This window comes from Podarcis raffonei, chromosome 5 (genome assembly GCF_027172205.1).
Source record: "Podarcis raffonei isolate rPodRaf1 chromosome 5, rPodRaf1.pri, whole genome shotgun sequence".
Taxonomy (NCBI): Eukaryota; Metazoa; Chordata; class Lepidosauria; order Squamata; family Lacertidae; genus Podarcis; species Podarcis raffonei.
In genome coordinates, this window is record NC_070606.1 from 39,957,271 (window position 1) to 39,978,462 (window position 21,192).

Consider the following 21,192-nt stretch of genomic DNA (forward strand, 5'->3'; position numbering starts at 1 on the left):
TTCTGGTCACTGGGACTGATTAATGAATCATGAGGTGGCTGCTGTTAATGCATTTATCTGGGACAGACTGTACCGCAGCCTTCAGCCTTCACACGGCGGGGTGAAGCGAGCGCGCGAGAGAGCGAGGCTCCCGCTTTCGCGGCGGGCTCCGACACCTGCAGCCGACCCCGCTGCTCTCCTCGCTCGCCCGCCTGCCCGTCTCCCGCCGTAGAGACAGAACCGCCGCTCTCCATGGCTCCTGAGGAGGTAAGAACGTCAGGGGTCTTTCTTTTTGGGGGTCTCTTCCCCATCCGCCCCCCCCGAAGGAAGCCAGATTTCTCTTCCAGGGAAGGAAGAACCTGGAATTTCGAGGGGAAGCCACGAAAGCGATGCTTGGCATGGGGGGCGTCGTCGACGCCAACTGCTTCCCTCAGGGTTTGGCTGCCTGTAGTCACGGGGAGGGAGAGGAGTCCACGTGTAAATGGGTCGCGCGGATGTGTGAAAACGATGTCCGCCCACCCCCCCGCCCAAAAAAATAAAAATCCCTCCGCGGAGCCGTGAGAACCCGCCTTTGCCTGGCGCAGGTTGAGTTTCGACTCCTCTCCGCTGGTGCTGTCAGGGGACAAAAATACCTTGTCCCTTTGAAATGGGGATGGGGAAACCCAGGGCAAACTTGCGGGTCATTGGGCGATGGCATCGGGGTGGGTGGGGGGCTATGAAGTGTACTAAACGCAGCTGAGGCTCTCTGACTTCCTGTTCCCTTCCTTACACAAGAGTAACGAAGGCTTGCCAATGAATTTACATACTGGGAATTAGCTTGGAAGGAAGAAGGAAATGCCAGTTCACCTCTCCATCCCATAAGAATGACACCCTCTAGAATCATAGTGAATACATTTTATTTTTGGCGGTGATGCTTTAGCCCCCTCTCCCGCCCTGCAGATCTCCAGAGAACTGTGTTAAAATTCCTACTTGGGGGGGAAAGAGTGGTGCGGTTTGAAGTGGTGTCAATTGCAGGCTAACTAATTTAGTTTGCAGTAAGCTGCAGTCATTTGTTGCAAGCCTGGAGTGAGAGAGAGTTGTCTTTTCTAATCTAAGCACAGATAATTTACTTGCTTAATTTATAAGAGGTCAACTGCCCCGGGGTTCATACCTGCCTAGCAGTTGTGCCTCCTGATCCAGTAGCTCAACTGCTCCCTTCCAGATGTGCTGAGGATGGTGCTGCTGGTTCTGCAGCATGGGAAAGGAACTCTGCATGTGCTCAGATGTGTGCTATGCTTATTGCTTCATGTGTTCCGTGACTGAGCCCCCAGCACTGAAAATAGTTTCTCTATTTGAGCTATGCTCTTCATTGAGCACTGATTCACATACATTAGTCAATGTAAAATGGGCTGCTACTTCTTTTTTTAAAAGTGAAATCTGTGTCAGACTTAAACTATAGCATGATTGTCATTAAATAGGCGATGTGTTGAATTTCAATTGTTTCTTTAAAAGGTAATCATGTACATTCAAGCGCTCTATTCAGTATAATGGGTAAGAACTTGTAGACACTCCTAGAAGTACTGTCTTGTAAAGCTGCCATATATTGTTCAGTATCATCTTATCCATTTAATAGGCCACACTCCGTGTGTGTGTGTGTGTGTGTGTGTGTGTGTTTTATTATGCATTCTTAGTTCAGTTTGTGATTAAACTAAAATGAATGAATTTGACAGTGCCTTTTGCTTATGGTTAAACTGTGGATTCTTTTGGTGGTCTGACTTTTTGACCTGGCCATTCCCTTAAAATCTGTTTTACAAAGCCCATTGTATGGGGAAGGGATGGAATGTACCGTAATTGAACATCAGCAAAACTTGTGTTTGTTGTAATGGCATATTTTACAGAGAAATCTGCAAAGCATCTGTTAAAAGCAATGGCACAAAACCTGTCTAAAATGAGCAATGTCAGTTCAAGTTTGTTTGTGCAGCTTTGCAATATCCAGTATTTATGCGGACACCTGAGAGAAGAGACTCTGAAAGTTCTTCCCTAGTGTTACAAAATCAGCCTTTATCTTGGAGCCAAATATGACAGCCAGTTCCTTGGTGTGACAGCAAAACCCATCCTGTCACCTTAAGAAGAAAAACATATTTAACATGATCCATCTGATATGTCACCTTTGGTTGTGGCCATTTCTAATTCTTGAAAGGGAACCATGAAAGATGAACATAAATAACTGAACATGTCAGACAGTGTAATTCTTCCTAATTTCAAGAGGCTAGCTGCTAAATTATGAGCACCATGCGTAACTACCTTCCTGAGAGTAAATTCATTTGCTCCAGTGGACTTTATTGCTTGGTAAATGTGGTTAGGATCAAGTTAGAGTCTATTGTATGGTGCTAAACCTCCTTTCAGTTTGTGTCTGTTTAGATAGATAGCTCCCAGCTGTTTACAGCTGTACTTCACCAAGAGGCAAAATTACAAATAGTTTCCCCAAAGGACATTTTCAGGTTGCTCTTGATGCATTAAATATGCCACCATTACCTATTCATTGTAGACAATCCAGAATCTCCTTTCAATGTTTGCAGAGACAACACATTTCCCCATTGGTGGATTTGATGTGCTTTATAGCTGGGGAAATGCACTTCTTCCTCCACCTTGCAAATGCATTGCTTGTGGCATCTGTTAGCTGTGGTCTATGTTGCCATAAACGATAGCTGCACACAACTTTCCCCTTCATGTGCCTGTATCGTTTTGTGAACTCTAATTTTTCAGTCTTAAAAATGACCCCAAAGAGTATGAACTGGTATGCTACTAAAGAACGTGTGAAGACCCCTATTGGACCAGAACAAAGGACCATCTAGCCCAGCATACTGTGCTCAGTGACCAACCAGATGCCTATGGGAAGACCCAAAGCAGGACATGAGCACACTGGCATCCCCTGCACTTTATTTCCAGTGGTTGGTATTCAGTGGCATACTTCGGTGTTGGAATGCTCATCCAGTGGTGCTTTGAAAGCGTAAACTGCTGTATTTTTCTAACTGCCCCCGTTGTTTCTATTTTAACTGTAAGCCACCTTAAGTCAATTTCAGGAGGAAAGGCTGGATATAAATAAATAACATAATAATCGTTTATGTTACTGTTCTTGGCTTGGATTTTTCATTGTTCGTTTATGGCTGTCGCTCCCTTGCTTTGCATAGCCAGTGCTGAAGTCCTTATGGGGTGTGTGTGTGTGTGTTTAAAGTTCCAGACAGCATGACAATTTCCCCCTTTCTTTGCAACAAGGGTGAGTGGTCCCCATTCCAATCCATCATGTGGGAATGAAGTGCTGTGCAAGTTCTGCTAGATAGGGGTTAGTGTTAACGACAGCAAAAATAAAAATGTGATAATCACCTAGTTATACCACTACTGGTATGCCAGCTTTACTGTTATTTTACAGCAGGGATGGGAAATTGGAACTGACCAGAGGACTGGATTCACAGCTGGCCAACCCTCTGTGAGCTACATTGATCAGTGGGTGGGGCTTCCCAACTGTCAATCACCTGGTGTCATGTGGCTGCAGTTCCCAACCTCTGCGGCTACGAAGGAAGATTCTTTACAGTAAGCCCAATAAACAAGTACACAATTCTCCTCTGTTTCCCAGCTTTCAACAGTCAGAGGTTTAGCAATACCTTTAGCACCATTATTAACCTTGTGCTCCAGGTGCTTTATCCTAGTTCATAATTTTTTGGAAAGTGAAGGAGGTTATTATTTCACATATATTGGCCATGCTGAGATGTGAGTTTCTGGAAGCCCTGCTCACATTTTTCTGTCAAGAAGGGAGACAAATCTTGTGACAGTGGGGGCATCCTGGAACTTTATCACCAAGAAAGGTGTTGTGGCAATGACATGTATGTTGCTACCTTCCTGTGGCTGCAGTGATGGGACCACTCTATGTGGGATTTTTTTAAAAAAATGGGCCAGGGCTGTGTCAATCCAGGAATGTTGGGGTTCTTGTGACCTAGAAGACCATGCACGGGAAAGTTGCTAAACTCAAAACTCTGAATGATACCTGCAAAAGTCTTCCATTCATGTCTGAGGCATGATCTAGACCAGCGGATGGAAGGAACCTGTGACCCTATAGATGTTGCTGAACTACAGCTTCTTTCATCCCTGATGATTGGTCATGCTAGCTGGGGCTGATGGGAGCTGGAGTTCAGTGATGGAGTTCAGAGGGCCATAAAGTTCCAATCCTTAACCTAGACAAACAGTTAATCGTGTGATAAAACTGGACCAGGGATTTTTTTTAAAAAAAAGATATTTATTGAGATTTTACAAAAACATAAGTTTACAAAATAGAAAAAAAATCATATAGAAAGAAAAAGATTAAAAAAGAACATACAAAAATACATAAAAAATAAAAATACAAAATAAAAATACAAATCATAACAGATTTAACCGTTTCACCCTGCGTATTCCATTTTAACAGCAAGTTATACATTCTTGAAAGTATCTTAGTTTTGGGATCTAACAGTTCTATTTCCAATTTTGATTTTTCCACCTGGAAGCCAATTTTTTTGTCCAAATTATAGGCCTCTCTTATTTGATAATAATGAAGCCAGCCTCACACTTTATCTTTTAATTTCTCAAAAACTCTGCAATTTCAATTTGTCTCCTTCTTGTTCCAATATTTCCCAATATTTCGGCCATTTGGCCTCCATATTGAGCTTTTTCTGAGCCTTCGCTTCCATTGGTGACAACCACCTTGGGGTTTTATTTTCCAGTAAATCTTTGTATCTTATCCAGACATTGAACAATGCTTTCCTGACAATATGGTTTTTAAATGCTTTATGTGCTTTAACCTTGTCGTACCACAAATATGCATGCCATCCAAAAACGTTGTTAAAACCTTCTAGGTCCAAAATGTCTGTGTTCTCAAGAAGCAGCCAATCTTTCAACCAGCAGAATGCTGCTGATTCATAGTAAAGTTTAAGGTCCGGCAGGGCAAATCCACCTCTTTCCTTTGCGTCAGTTAATATTTTAAATTTTATTCTAGGCTTCTTGCCCTGCCAGACAAATCTAGAAATGTCTCTCTGCCACTTCTTGAAACAGTCCATCTTATCCAAAATTTGCAATGATTGAAACAGAAATAACATTTTTGGCAATACATTCATCTTTATAGCTGCAATTCGACCCAACAAGGAAAGCTTCAAATTTGACCATATTTCCATTTTTCACTTCTATCCAACATTTCTCATAGTTATCTTTAAATAAATTTAAATTCTTAGCAGTCATATTAACCCCCAAATATTTTATTTTCTTAACTAATGTTAAACCTGTCTCCTTCTGAAACCTCTCTTTCTCAATTGGTGTAAAATTTTTCTCAAGCACTTTAGTTTTTGACTTGTTCAGCTTAAATCCTGCCACATGACCAAATTCTTGAATCAATTCTAATACTCTTTTCGTACTAGATTCTGGCTCCTGTAACGTCAAAACTAGGTCATCTGCAAAAGCTTTCAATTTGTATTGTTTGGCTCCAACCTGAATACCTTTAATCAGACGGTCCCTTCTAATCATATTCAGCAAAACCTCCAGAACCGAAATAAAAAGCAATGGGGAAATTGGGCATCCTTGTCGTGACCCTTTCTCTATCTTAAATTCCTCTGTCATCACATTATCGACTATTAACTTAGCCTTTTGTTCTGAGTAAATTGCACTTATACCATCTTCAAACCCTTGGCCCACCCCCATTCCCTGAAGATTTTTCTTCATAAAATTCCAAGAAATATTATCAAAAGCTTTTCCGCATCTATAAAAATTAAAACTACTTTGGTATTGATGTTCACTTGCAGCTTCTCCAAAATGTTAATTATATTCCTCGTATTGTCAGACAGATGTCTACCTGGGAGAAAGCCGGCTTGATCTTTAGGTATCTCTTCAACTAATACCTTTTTTAATCTATTAGCCAAGATATCAGCAAAAATTTTGTAATCCACATTAAGCAGGGATATGGGGCGGTAGTTCTTGAGTTGTGTCTTTTCAGACTCAGTTTTTGGTATAAGTGTAATGTAAGCTTCCTTCCACGACTCTGGTGCCTTTTTCCCCTCCAAAATTTCATTACAGACCTCCTTTAGTGGCTGAATTAACCAGTCATTCAAAGATCTATAGTATTTGGAGGTTAGACCATCCGGCCCTGGAGATTTACCCAACTGCATGTTCTGAATGGTACCTTCTACCTCCTGTTCTGTAATTTTGTGATTCAACATTATCTTATTTTCTTGAGAGATTTTTTGTAATCCATTTGTTCTTAAAAATTGGTCTAAATCAGTCTCTTTCTGTGGCCCTTGTGTATATAGTTGTTTAAAATATCTCTGGAAGCACTTTCTAATCTCCAATGGATTCTGTATGTTCTTTGCTTCCACATCCAGATTTGTGATAGTGTTTAATTTTTGTCTTTTTTTCATTTGCCAAGCTAGCAGTTTCCCGCATTTATTAGCCGATTCAAATGTCTTTTGTCTCATTTGCTTAATTTTCCATTCTACTTCCTGATTTATCATTTTCATATATTGTACTTGATATAGCTTTATTTCTCTCAGAATCTCTTGCGACTTTGGTTTCGCTCTTAATTTCTTCTCTCCTTCTTTTATTTTTTCCAAGATTTTATCTTTCTTCTCATTTTGGATTCTCTTCTTTATTGCGTTCTGTTGAATCAGAAACCCTCTCATGACCGCTTTGCTTGCGTCCCAGATTACTCTTTTTTCAACCGTGGTATTCAAATTTATCTCAAAATAGTCTCTCAAGATTTTTTGGGCCTTCTGGACCAGGGATTTTCTCTTGGGTGCACTTCTTGAAGTTCCCCTTCAATTTGTGGTGTAGCTACTTAGGTTAGTAGCAAAAGGAACCATGTTCAAAATGGTAACCATAAATCCCACTGCACATGTAGAAGCTCACCACATGGTCCCTCAAATCTTAACAGGGTATTTTTAAAAATAAAATCACAAGTGGTGATTTTGTAGAATGTGCCCTTCATTACTACTAATTTCCCCTATCTAACAGTGGTGCAGTTCAGAGCATTGAAACAACATGGCAGATCACATGGGGTATAACAGATGTGAGGTTTGTGATTTGTTGTAAGCCAGTTATAATGAAAATCTTCCACTTTTGATGTCGCTGTGAGTTTTGCACTTAAAAAAAAAAAGAGTCAGGATTTCATATTCACACACAATATAAAATGAATGTTCTTAAAGAATGAGGCAGACCATCCTACAGAGACACAAGTTTCTTCTTGTTTACCTCCACCCATTTCTTTCATATCTCATAAATGGGTTAGAATACAAACTGCAGTTCTCCCTCTCTCTGCTGCCATATTCTAATAACATGATTGTTGGTTTGACTGTTCACGTTTATTATGGTATTTAAAAGATATTGGAACCCACTGGAAAAACAGGCCCTGTTTATGCTTGCTTGACACTCTCTCTCTCTCTCTCTCTCTCTCTCTCTCTCTCTCCCCCCCCCCCCCCTCTGTTTCTTCCCTTTTGCTGCTCTCCCTGCCCTTATGTCTGGCATGAGAATATACTTGACTCATTTGAGTTTTGTCTTGGTTATATTTGTGAAAGGATCAAAACCCATTAATTTCTTGCCTTTGGGGAAATTTGCTGTGACAGTGTTGGAGAACTTTGTAGCTATTGAGCTTTTCAATAGACTGGAATTTAGTCTGTGAATTAAGTTGAGTGTGACTGGCATATGCTGTACTAATATGCCAGGATGGGGAAACTTAGTGGGTTTCTGATACAGAAAGGGGGCTGAAAACTTATTTTTCTTATAGTAACAGAACAGAAAAGCAAACATGACTAGTTGGCTAATTAGTGTGCTTTTATTTTAGTGTTGTTTCTCACCTTTGTTTTCTATGCTAGTTAGAGCTCATTGGACAACAAGTATAGTTGAATATATTACCTTTTGTATTGTTGATCAATCCATATCAATACATTTCTGTAATGATGTGTGACAAAACAGTTCTATCTTGCTTTATCAACTCTTGCAGCTTTAGTTTTGCTTGTCTTTGTAAATCTTAAAAACCTGGTGCTACATGTTTGCAGATGATTCATGGTTTAAAAGGAGCTGAGCAGGGCGAAACTAGCCACAACATTGCTCAACAAACTGTAAATGATACACAATTCACCTTAAGACTACCGGTGTGTTTGGGTGATGATATGAGCATGTTCTCTCTAGCTATCTAGTTTTGAGTTGAACATTATTCACTGGTGCTTGGCATCATAAATTGTACGTCAGTATGTTTAGAGATTAACATGTCAGTAATATGTTTCTCAGGGGTCAGCTGCAGCCATACATTTTTTAAGAATTGTGTGTGCACAGAACCTTACTAGATGGCATCATCTGTCTTCAAACTGCAAACCTGACAGTTCAGGAGTGCTTAGCTGAGCTATTTACTCTTTGATAGCTTTTCTTTTTACTGTCTTACAGATTAGAACAACCATTTCAACTTCTGTTGCAAAACAAAGTTGTCTGCTATTGCAAACATTTCTTACGAAAACATATTAAGTCTGTGAGCATGTTAACTGTACAGAGTGCTCATTTGTAGACCAGCAAGTCTGCACATGGGTTAGGGAGAAAATGCTTTGAAACTTGCAATTTAAGTGATCTCTCTTTTCCTTAGCTGCTGGTGCCTGCTTTTACTGGCACAATCTCCAAACCCTTGTTCACATTAATTCCCTTTGGTCATCATAATCCTGTGTTTTTAAAAAGGTTGAAATGCTTTAAGTGACCTAAGTTATAGAAGCAGAATGTATACAAGATACTCAGATTTCATAAAAAAATACTATTATTATTAGAAAGTAGGTTTTTCATAACTTGTGGAGATTTTATAACTATATAGGTAAGCCTTCTTAGCAGTTAATGTCTATGCAACATTCTTTCTGTGTTTGTGTAACATTTTAAAACGGTTCTAGATTCAGGTAGGTAGCTGTGTTGGTCTGATGCAGTAGAAATATATATACTCTTTGAAGTGTGTGTGTGTGTGTATATATATATATATATATATATACACACACACTCTTTGATATATATATATATATATATATATATATATATATATGTGTGTGTGTGTGTGTGTGTATATGTATGTGTATATATATATATATAAATAAATTGTCCAGTAGCACCTTAGAGACCAAGTAAGTTTGTTCTTGGTATGAGCTTTCGTGTGCATGCACACTTACGGTGTTTCTTGTCATTTAGTGGGTTGAGGCAGGGAGACCCAGCCGTAAAGTTTCCTAGTACAGTACTGTATTCATAACAAACCATGAAACAATCGTAAGTCATAATAAGCTGCTCCTGAGCAAGCATCATAAAAAATCAAAGCAGTTTACAACAACTGGGTATGAGTTATAAAAGCCACATAAAAAATGTAAAACGTATCACCAGCTATTATAGAAACTTTGTAGCCTAATTGTCTGCATAAGACTGGCAGCAAAGGGAAGTTTTCAGCAAACGTTTAAAGGTCAATATAGAAGACAACTGCTGAGTCACTATTGGGAGACCATTCCGCAGGACTGCGCCAATGACACTAAAGGCTCTATTTCTTGTCAGTGTCAAATGAACCTTACTAACTCAGGGTTAAATGGAGATCATTCACTGTGGTGTGGCTCATAGAGTGTTGAATCAGGAAGCCTGATATAAAGCTCCCTCAAGGACCCTGGGACTTTTTTGCAGGCTGATCTATTTCATATGGTGATTTTGTATGTGTGTGTAGATATAGGGATTGCATTCAGTGCTGAACCAGTGGGGTTACGCTGGACCAGTGGAACTTCCATTCCCTCTTTTCTACTGTGCGCCGCCAAAATCTACTCCAAAGGGTGAAGTTTCCAGAGCTGATTGTGAGGGTGAATGAGAGACTGGAAGGGACAGGATATGGAGAGGATGTCCCATTGCAGGCACAGAAGTCACTTGAACCAGCAGAGTTGCAGCATTGGATCCCTAGATATAGATCAGTGATGGCCAGACTTGGCCCTCCAGCTGTTCTGAGACTACAATTCCCATAATCCCTGACCACTGGTCCTGTTAGCTAGAGATGATGGGAGTTGTAGTCCCAAAACAGCTGGAGGGCCAAGTTTGGCCATCACTGATATAGATGATGGACAGAAGAGAATACCATATACACAGCTGTGAAATATCCCAGATGGCCCAGCTTGTATTTAGCCATTTAATGGAGAACTCTCCAAATAGAGAAGTCTCCAAAGAGGGTCAAGGGAAAGCCACTTTGGTATCCACTTATGGACAAGTGATGTGATGGAAATTTTTGGGAGGCTGCTAAGTTTAAGTGTTATCATGGTGCCTGATGTAAAAACCTCAGCTCAGCCTGGCTTTCCTTGCATAGCTGAGTTCCTGGCTGAATAGGGGTGGGAGAGAGAAAAGGGGTTAAGATATGGGACTGGAGCAAAAAAAGATACGTGTGGGTCAGTGCTCTGTTTATCTGCCTGCCTGCTTTAATATTACGGTAAGTTGTTGGGACTTTTAGCAGAGGTGGGGAAGGAATGGATTGTATTTTTATGGACTATTGATTTTTGATCCATCCTTACTCTTGACTTTTTGATCCATCCTATTTTATTCCTATACAAGAAAATCTATTTTTATAATAAAAGGCTAAAATAAGGAGAACAGCTCCTGTTCTTAACTGTCTTGGCAGTGCTCTTTATTTATAAACTCAGCCTGCTTGAAGTAATGACTAATTAGCCCTGGGAATTTGGAAGCTAGTAATGCTACTGGCTTCCCACCTTCCATGGGAAAGCTATCATTCGGGTAAGAAGCCTCAGCCTCTGACACAGCCCTTGGAGCAAGGCAGCACAATACAATTTATAGTGGTGATATAGGCAGTTTTCAATATATGTCACTGTGCCCATTTTCCAGGTATTTTGTCTCTATTGTTTCTCAGTCAGAGCAATGCTGGTGCTGGCGCCTTTCTACATTACCAGCTTTTCAGGCTCTGTGGGCAGAAACACACCTTCTAAGTTGAGATACCCAGAATATGTAGCTCCCTCCCCCGAGATGTATGCTGGGACCTCCTCTTTCATCTCTTCCGCTCTGTTTAAGTAAATTGTGGATATACGATTCTTAATTTTATTTATGAATTGCTTTCTGCAAAGCATATCAAAGCCATTTCACAATAAAACAATCACATAAATAAAAACAGCTAAAGCAATTACACGTTTTAAAACAATTTAGAATTCAGTACAGTTACTGACTGTGATAAGAAAATTATCCACTTAGAAGGTTTGTTGAAAGAAGAAAATATTTGACAGGCACCGTAAGGACAACAAAGGCAGTGCCTGTCTGATGTAAAGGGAGAGAGCTCCAAAGAGCAGCTGCCACCAGACCAAAGGCCTGATTCCTACATTCTGCAGCATGGACTTCTTGTTAAGATGATATGGTTTTAGGGCTCCCTCTCCTGCAGAGTGCAGTGGTCAGTTGGGTACATAAAGGATGAAACTCTCTTTTAGGTGTCCTGGTCTCAAGCTGTAAAGGCCTTTGTACACCAGCACCTTGAAGTTAGCTCAGTGGCTACTTGTCAGGGCCATGTAATTCTTATAGCAGCGGCATAACATTTTGACAGTATTCTGCTCTTTGAGCTCTGATTTGTTGTTGGCTCCAAATTAACTGCTTTGTTTGCTGCTGGTTTGATTGTTCTTGTTGTATGATTTCATTATTGGTGTTAGGCACCTTGAGTACTGCCTAGGAACATGAAGAGCACTTAAAGATGGTGATAAAAATGGCTACCAAGGTGGAGTGAAAAGTATGTGGGTAGAAAGAACTTAAGATGGAGGTCACCCATTCTACCTGTCCCTTCCATGACCATCTGGGCCCAAAAGAAAAAAGAAAGTCACATGAGTCCTCTGGAATCAGTTTGATGAGATAGAAGATAATCTTGCTGCAGGTTGGCTACCTTTTGGCTAACCAATTTCCTCAGATTACTGCCAAGGTAGCTAGCTTTTGTGCAGGAAGAAAGAAAGAAAGATAGAAGAGTACTTGAAAATTGAGAGGGGAATCTGCAATTCTTGTTCAAAAAGAAAGGGATATTTGGATGAAAGCCATTGTTTTTAGCATAGATCAATGTATATACCAATTTATAAGTTTAAAGGACAATATTGAAGATTGGTAGAGAAGAAAATATGACAAATATTAAACCTGGGATTTTGCTCTTCCATTTTTATTTTATTTTTATTTTTTGCAGTATAGAAGTTGTTTAGTATACATTTCGGCAGGTGTGCTTCTACAGCATTAACCTTTGCAAAATAAGCTTTCTTCTAACTTCCATGAAATTATTTTCTTAGCTATAGCAGGAACAGTTTTGAAGACTTGCAAGAATAGCTATTGTTCTCCCCATTGCTCTTTAAAATGTATACTTATTGCAGCTGCTCTCAGCTTTGTCTTCATGGAGTGATGCTGAAAGTGCTTCAGTACTTTGATAGACTTTTGTATGACAGCAGGTGAAAACAGAATAGTCTCAGTCAGTTCTTTTTCTGAGGCTTTGAGAAAGAACTTTGTGCAGCAGCGAGAGAGCCTTTGTTCTACACACCCAGGAAGACAGTGCTGTCCTTTGTATTTCCAAGATTAACTTTCCAGCCATAACACAATCTTTCATAAATTATATTCTGTGAAAATAAGTGAAGTAGGTTTTGTTGATACAAGCAAATGAGTGAGCTTTTGAAATGCTGACTAACGCTGACTACATAGAGAAATGTTACTTAAGTCTGCTTGTAATGTCTCTTCACAGAATTAATGCACAGATTCCTAATTTAGATTTTACAGATCACTCATTCTTTCTTGGTATATATGACTGCAATGTTCAAACCTCTCTGACAATAATGAGACGTGATCTAGGACAGGAGAAGTCCTGGTCCAGGGTGTGCTCTGAACCAAAGGAAATAAGTCACATTCATATATTGTAGGGACACATTTGAGTCCAGATTAAAATCATATCAATTAATAATCCCAAATAACAAGCCCCAGTTGAGCAGTTGCAACTCATTAGTCAAATATCAAGGTGAAAGAGAGCCTTGTATACATTAATGAACTTGCAGGACCTGAGGCATCAACTCCCACAAGGGTTGTTCATGTACAGTATTTTTTAAAAAGAATACCTATATGGTCATCACAGGATAGATAGCCTTATAAAAACTATTAAGTTGTACATAGTGTATATTGTCAATGGACAACATGGAATCTGTGCCTTGTGCACCCAAATGTCACTTTTAACTTCGTTGACATAGTATATTTATAATCCATAGGCCTGGCATAGTATATTTATAATCCATAGGCTCTCAACTGGTGCATGAAGTAGTATGCAATGTGGGAAGTCTATTCTTTCCTTGACATGTAAGGAAACAAAAATAATTGGGACTGAAATGGAGGATAGCATTTTTTTTGAGGAAATTTAGAGAATGCTGACAAATGCAAGAGCACATGAATATGAATTGGAACTGGAAGGCGAAGGTGACAAGGATACAAAAAAACTCACAGTTGGATATGCCACAGGAAGAAAATGGTGAAAGGCAATGTACTTTTACTACAAGACCTAATAGAAGAAAACAGGAGTTATATAGCTATTAATTCCATGGTGGCAACCGCAGTTAAGAAAATTACTTGGCAAATCTACCTTTTAAATCTTATTATTGTCTTCTTTGCCTTCATGTTTATTAGAGAATGTTTTACAGTAGTTCTCTAAGACTACAATCTCAGGCAAGTTTATCCCGAAGAAAACTGCATCAAGAGAGATGAGCCTTTCTTTCTAGTCCCATTACGTAGGCTTCTATCACTCTCTTTCTCTCTTACTGTATTTATACAGTCCTTTTCAACTGCTTCCATTCTCTGCACTGTTTGAACCTTCTACATTGCTGTTTGCATTCTCTTCCCATTTGACAATACACCTTCAAAAGTTTTTGTTACTTTAATTTTGGAAACATTTATAGTTCTACCCCAGCACACACACTCTTTTGTGTGTATTGTACTATAATTGCTTTTTTATAACTGTACTTAAATCCAGGACTGTTTTCCTTCTTCCTTGCTCACTGCTTTTGCTTTAGATTTAGCACTTAGCATGCTAAAAAAAAAAACCCAAACCCTTCTTTTCCTCATTGAATTTGTCATAAAGAAGCATATTTATTTAGAAAGAAAATACCACTGCATTTAATGGTGCATATTCCCTACAGTCTGCTTAGAAAGTTAAGCCCACAATCCTCAATTGTCAGTGTTCCCCTTTCTTCAGTGATAGAAACTCCCCCCCCCTGAAATTTTTTTGTTGTCAAGGTATCATTTTTGTGTGTATGAATGTTGTGGGGAATGAGAGTGAAGGTTGAACAGAGTGAAGGGGTTTACTTCTTCAACCCCTTCCCTATTATTGAATCCAGATAAGTTTTCCTGTTCACTCCAGAGCTTTTTTAAAAAGCAAATTTGTACTAAAACCTCCAAGTCCCCTTCTCTATCACCAGTCTTCAGTCCCACACTCTTTGTTGGTTCATTTTGTTGCTAGCTCATTCATGCATGGAACACCCATTTTACTAATTTGGGGTGGGGGCAATAATTAATGCATGCTTTCTGAACAAGTCCTTCAAACACCACAGATCATTTACACACAAGTTACTTTATTTATTTGCTTATTAAATTTGTATGCCGCCCTTCATCCGAAGATCACAGGGCAGTTCACAACATAAAAATACAAAATGAGAAGACACAATACATAATAAAACAAAAACAAAGCAATACCCCCATACATTTAAAAGGCCATAGACTGTTAATCAGCCAAAGGGCTGGTTATAGACAAACGTTTTCACCTGGTGCCTCAAGTTATACAATGAAGGTGCCAGGCAAGACTCCCTGGGTGCATAAATGCCAATCTGCACCTTGAGTGCCTGTTATAATAACCATATGTTATTAGTCAATGTTACCAATAAGCTTGGATTAATCGGAACTCTTCATGTGCCCCAAGACTCTGTATGTAATTTAGCTATGCTTGGAGCAGTGAGTGCAAGGATAGTGTAATTGTGGTCAAATCAGAGACAGCAGGTATAGTCTAAGCCAAGTCTGATCCTGACAGGATGATGGTAAGCCACAGGCATGAGCAGGTCTTCATAAACCTAATTAACCCCCCAGAACATGGTGCCATATCCAATGCAAGGAATTCCCAAGTCCAGTAATTAATAATCTCTAGTAAATGATGGCTTCCTTCCAGCAAGCATACACCTAGCTAATTAAAGTAAGTACCCTGGCTAGCTTCTTCTGAAGAATCAAAGCTCAGTCCTTACCAGGATCACAGGGATACTTGCTAAACACAACCTGATTTGTTACAATGTCCATGTAACTCCTCCACAACTCTTTGGCAGGAAACAAAATTGCTATAACTCATAACCATACAGGGTAGCTCATTAATCATGTCTCTGTTATTTAATGTTGCACATGCCCAGCTTAGACACTAATGAGATCAGTTTGCAAATTTAGATTTCTGCCTGTAGATAAACCATATCCTATAACTAGACACCCTGAGTTTTTTCAGCTTTTAGGACACATCCCTAGGTTGCTTTATATTTCTCCTTTTGAGATGCTCTGACACTGTTAATTGTGGCAGGAACATTCCTCTTTTTTCTCCAGCTTTAGTTAGCATTATCACCCTCTCCCTTGCCTTTTAGTCCACGTTTGTTGTTTCCCCCAGGACTAATCAGTTTATGGTATAGAGGGCTCCAGCCAGTGTCTTTCTACAAGGAAGTTGCCCCGTTTCCCCCCTAACTATTTAGGACTCCAGAGGCAAATATAAAATTTGGCCCCCAAGTTGGCTTTTCAGCTGCCCCTTCCAGGACTTTGGCAAGGAGAAGGATTATCTTAACTTTAGAGTCTCATACAACACATCCTGCTGACATTTTCAAGTCCAGCTGTAGCCATCAATGAATTGTGTACAGTAAAAACATAAAAACCTGAGTCTAACCTCTTCCTTCTTCTCCCATCTTCTCAATAGACAAGTAACCATTGTGTTCCATCCATCTCACTTCTGTCTGTGTTTGTGATTTCACAAGTCTTGCTCTAGTGAGAACCAAAGCTGAACTATTTGCATGTGAACTTTTAGCCTTCCTTGTTTATTTAATCTCCTGTTACAGAAATGCATGTCAGGCACATCTCTGCTTACAAACTGCTTAACTGTATGGTCTGGGCAGTGTGGGGTGGGTGTCCTTTACAATGTGTAACAAATAATCTTTTTATTCTTTCATATTTTTCTACTTGCACTTCAAGTCACAAAGCTGTCTTTATTTCCTGTCAGTCATTTGGTGTAAATATATATTACACTAATAACAAATTCTGTAGTTCTTGTTAATTCCCTTTGCTTATTCCCCATAGCATGTAAAATAACCTTGGCATTTATTGATCACAGTCGAACTCTCCAAGTTTGACCAATATGATACTGGTATATTTTGAAGTAATCTTAGGCTGTGCAGTAATGTCAACTACAGGAGAGGCCCCCAAATTAGTACTTCGATGTGTAAGACATGAGTCCACAGAGAGAGAGAGAGTAGGAGAGAGAGCACTCTGGTAACATCAGGGATTTTCCAGTTAATTGTTTCAACAGGGAGAAAAGCTTTTGGTGATCTGTGTAGTGTACATTTGTATGCACACATGAGATTATTTTATGTTTCAAGCAAAGAAAGGTAGGAAACGGTGTTTTGCTGCTCAGATCAGAAAGAGTAGCCTTTCATTTCTGAAGATCGTGGATATCTCAGTCAGTTCCTTTGTAAGGAAGAGAAAATAATTTAAATAAGAGGACCAGATGCACACCCTTCCAGAATATGTGAAACTAGAGAGATTTTGACAGCTGTTTTTTCTCCCTCATCTGTATTATTTTTTTGGTCATTGTATACCCTTTTTAAAAAGTGATAATAACCATATTTGAAGCCCAAGTGTTATTGTTCCAGTTCATTTCTCAGAGACTGTGAAATCTCTTCATGAATAAGCTGGAGCAGAGCTTCCGATTCTTCACTTCAATATCATTTTGTTTAAATGTCTGGGAACTGGTGCATAGTCCTTTGGGGAGAACAAAGAGTGTTAGTGTATTTGCTCTTTACAGCAGACAAATCTCTTTGGAACGTTGAAACGTGAAGAATTGGGGAGAAATGACTGTAAGGTTGACAGCAATGGCAATCAAGTCTGAACTGAAGCACCGCTAACGGTATAGAACAAAGCAACTTCCAGTCTTTGATCTTTAGCCTTATTTTTCCAAACTAGAAAAAATATCTTCCCAAAATCTTATGAATGCATCTTGACAATGCTGCATTTGATAAAAGAAAATGCAGTAGTTTTCATCTGTTTCTTAAACAGAGGTGTTTGGTTGTGCATAAAAATAGTAATCATGATAGTGTTGCATCTGTATCTTTGGCAGGAGTCAATGGTTTGTCGGTTGGCCTTGTTGGCAAAGCCAAAATTTGTGGTTGTTAGTGCCCCTCCCCATATTTCTTGGGAAAGGCTGGAGAGGGCAAATCATGCATGGCTGGTCACTGCTTCGCAAAGGTGAATAGAGCACTTTTGTACAGCAACACCCAATGCCTGTGGTCTTTCCTTAGAGAAAAGTGGGTAAAGGGGGAGCCTGAGGAAAAGGCTTTGTAGAGGTAAGCATGCATTATTGGCACTGCTGGCCAAAGGCGGACTGGGTAGCACCCTTAGCATCTTCCCCACCTGCCACTCCAACTTTTTATTGGAGGGAGGGTTATTGATTTGTCTCTATGTGGTTAAGTAATGATGCCTTCACCATATACCTGCTTAGCAACCTCCCTAGCCTTCCTCTCAACCTGGGAGTTGGCAGGGATTGCTACACAGCAGCTCAGATGATTCCACCCATCTTTGCATCTCTAGTGTTTAGGGGAAGGACAGTTAATCCCATTTAGAGGGTAGTGGCTTATTTGCCCATGACAGAGTTATTTGTTGAATCCTGGTCCCTTGATTACTATAGGGAAAGCGCAATATTTAAGCTTCTACAAAGCTACTGGTTTTCAGCAAGATGCAGGTAAATATGAAGTGAAACTAAACTTCATCCTTTTCCAATTTTTAAAGTTGAACTGCCTTGGTATCCCTGTCCCCCTCACTATATACCTGGATGGTGATATATAAGTAATAATAAATCATTTCAACAGATGTTTGACCTACTTGTTCAAGAGTAGCAGCATGTGTTTCTGCTTGGACATTATGCAAGTGATAGGCATTTGCTTATGTTGTATCACAGTACTGTACCTCAGAAATTACTAATTAAAAGGCATGTGTGATTATAAGAGTCAACTGCATAATTTCAGTTGCCACTAGCAGACAGTATGAGGCTTACAAAATTGTCAAGGTTGCAGAGGATAGGATCAGTTGCCTATGCTTTGCAGAACATCATGGCAAATGTAACTTATATGATCCTATGCCCTTGCCCAGATGTATGTGCCAGGCACACATATAAAGCTTTAAAGGTAAGATCAAAGCTAACTTACTTGAAGCTCCATTAATTCTGTATTTTTAGAACGTAGTCATTTACCCAATAATTTTGTCAGCCGTTCTGATGCACTGTGCACGCCGGTGCAATCCTGTATAATCAAAACCTATTGAAAAAGGCTGCAAAGACCCTGTTCTCCCCCTGCCCCACCCTTTTAGTGACATTTCAGTGACATCTTTGTGATGTTTCTAGGTCCCTTCCAAGTTCGGCACAATTCACGTATACATGGTCACACACCTATTGAATGGGGACTGCCTGTGTCGAGAAATACATCTCCAAGGCCCAATTCTGGGTGATGAAGTAGAAATTCCAAAGTACCTGAATGTCATCTTAGTGATGCCACTGCCTACACAATCAAATTACTGAAGTAATCTAATAATTTGAATCATTGCTTGTGATATTCATGTCTGTTTAGCACATCTGTAGTAGATATAATGTAATAATATGTCATTGGTAGCAGAAAGAAATTTCAAAGCTTTATACCCTAGCCTTGGGGAAAATAGAGGGAAAAATATTAGGAGTCTCCTGCATTCGGAAACTTTTCTAGATAAGCCAATCATTCTAAATCTCATCAAAATATTAATAAAATCCAATTTTGATGTGTATGTAGAAAATGAGATTGTACCTTTCTTATACTTGCATGGTGCTGCACTTAGAAAATTGTCCTTCGATCCCATAGGGAATTGTTCTACTTTGCTCCTATAATGAAGCAGTTCCTTTAATCAAGTGAAAGCCAATGGGGATACAAAAACATCTAGCATGGTTTTATTTTGCCCGGTGGGGTAAATTTTGGATTAACTCTGTCATGTACAACCAAGAAATGCAGTAAAAGCATTTTTAAAAATCAAAGTTGTAGAGCATATAGAGCTGTACCCCCCAAACCCTCCCAGAAATTCAGCTGAACTCTTTTAATCTAATCTTGAGCAGTGTTTGTGCTAAAATTAAAAAGTATTATTATTTTCCCCTGGAATACAGAATTAAAGGCAGTAGCAACAGTAAGTCTCATCCCTACCTCTGGGAACAATAAAACCTCCTTTCACATGTTGGAGAATGAATGGTAAAATCCAAAGTTCGATTTGGAACTCCTACCCATTCTCCCTGTTGCAATACTGTATTGCTGTATGGTTTCAGACATCAGCTTAACTTTGCATAGTAGTGCAAGGGTGACTATGTTTTGTGGTCTGTGAGTGTATTGGCATATTGAAGAAACTAAGGTCAGCACTACAACACTCACTGCAACCAAGCACAACCCAAGCCTGATCTATTGGCTACAGCTGAATGTTTCTATCAAGCCTATTTTCAGCAAGCGGATGGGGAGCATAAGCCTATGCAAGGGTATATGTGCCCTTCAATACCATGTTGGTGACCCCCATAGTAGGATATCTATTCTGTGGCAAATGTTGCTTCCTTGAAGCCATTCAGGTATTTCACAATTGTGGAATATCAAGGAAAGCAATTGTGAATGCTGAAAGGATATGGTTTTCTTTATTTTCATATAATATGGAAAGCAATTAATCTGTTCTATTTAATTATGTGGGCTACCACTTCTGTAGCACTAGTAGTGTAGTTCTGAGCTATTTTGCTGTATGCTCTCTCTGTCATCATCCTCCTGGGCCATTAGTAGGCTTTTCTGCTATGGCTATTTCACTTAGGCTGCAATCCTATACAGACTGAAGAGTACCATTAAACTAAATGAGATTTATTTCTGAGTAGACATGTATAGAATTGCATTGTAAGTGTCACTGAGTTTTATTCAGTCCTACACCAGTGGGGTTCTGCTGGTGCAATGGGACTTCTGTGTCTTCTCGTCTTCCCAAATCTGCTCTGTGGGGGGGAGGTCCCCCCAACCCCTTGGAGCCAATCATGAGGGCATGTGAGAGGATGAAGGAGACAGGTGTCATGGGCTGTCCAAGTCAGGTTGCGTCTCGAGGCCCCAAGACCCACCCCCAGAATAAATACACATGGACACTTACATTAGTTTAAGTTTTGGGGCAAAATTTTTGGCCACAACTTTATTGAAATACAATCACGTGAGCGGTATTGGCTTAGGCATTGACTCCCCACTATAACTGGCCCCACCTCTCAGGGTGATCGGCAAATGGGGTAAACCAAACGAGGGAGCTAGGTCGATGAAGACCAACCTAAGCTCACCCTGGGGTTCCTGTGGTCCTGGCATGGCCCTAGCCCCTCAAGCGGACTTCAGATGAGATCCAGGACCCCCATATTCCTTTAACGGAATACCCAGTTCCTGGAGGGGCAGGTGATGGCCGCACCTCCTCTCCCCACAATCCAACTGAGCCAATGCCTAACCGCCACCTTACAAGTTGTGACGATTTGCTAAGGGGTAGGCAAAAACCAAATGGCTAAAGCCAATCTGCCAAATGGAAAAACTCCTACCCAGCCCCTGTTCCAAAACAGGCGACCCAAACCAAAGCAAGGCCAAGCGACTCTGCCTAAACTAGGGAGGGTGGGCGGGTGTTCAACAGTGTGAAGCTCCTTGCATCACACTGCTGTTTTTAAAGCCCCTGGGATCATGCCACCCACTGGCTATTGGCTAAAATCGCCTGGTGTGATCCCAGGGGAATGGCCAGGACTTCTTTCTCCTCCCCCCCCCATTTTAACCCTATCAGGTGAGCTCTTGGGTCCCGCGTGCAACCAGGACCCTCTGTTATGAGGATCCCATATGACTGAGCCAGCCCATGACAATAGGAGAGAGCAAGGAAGTTCTATTGCACATATTTTATTTT

At 40.1% G+C, this 21,192-nt stretch overlaps 1 protein-coding gene across 2 annotated transcripts in view; it reads left to right on the plus strand.

Moving 5' to 3' along the window:
• The first annotated feature begins 215 nt into the window (after window positions 1-215).
• LOC128414079 (heparan sulfate glucosamine 3-O-sulfotransferase 1-like) overlaps window positions 216-21,192 on the plus strand; it is an 85,882-nt gene continuing 64,905 nt past the window's right edge. Inside the window, exons 1-2 of one of the 2 annotated variants that reach the window (XM_053388792.1) lie at window positions 227-246; window positions 18,342-18,422. The gene's annotated coding sequence lies outside the window, so the exon portion shown is untranslated. Of the gene's footprint in view, window positions 247-18,341; window positions 18,423-21,192 lie in introns of both variants that reach the window. The other variant, XM_053388793.1, reaches the window with a different exon arrangement.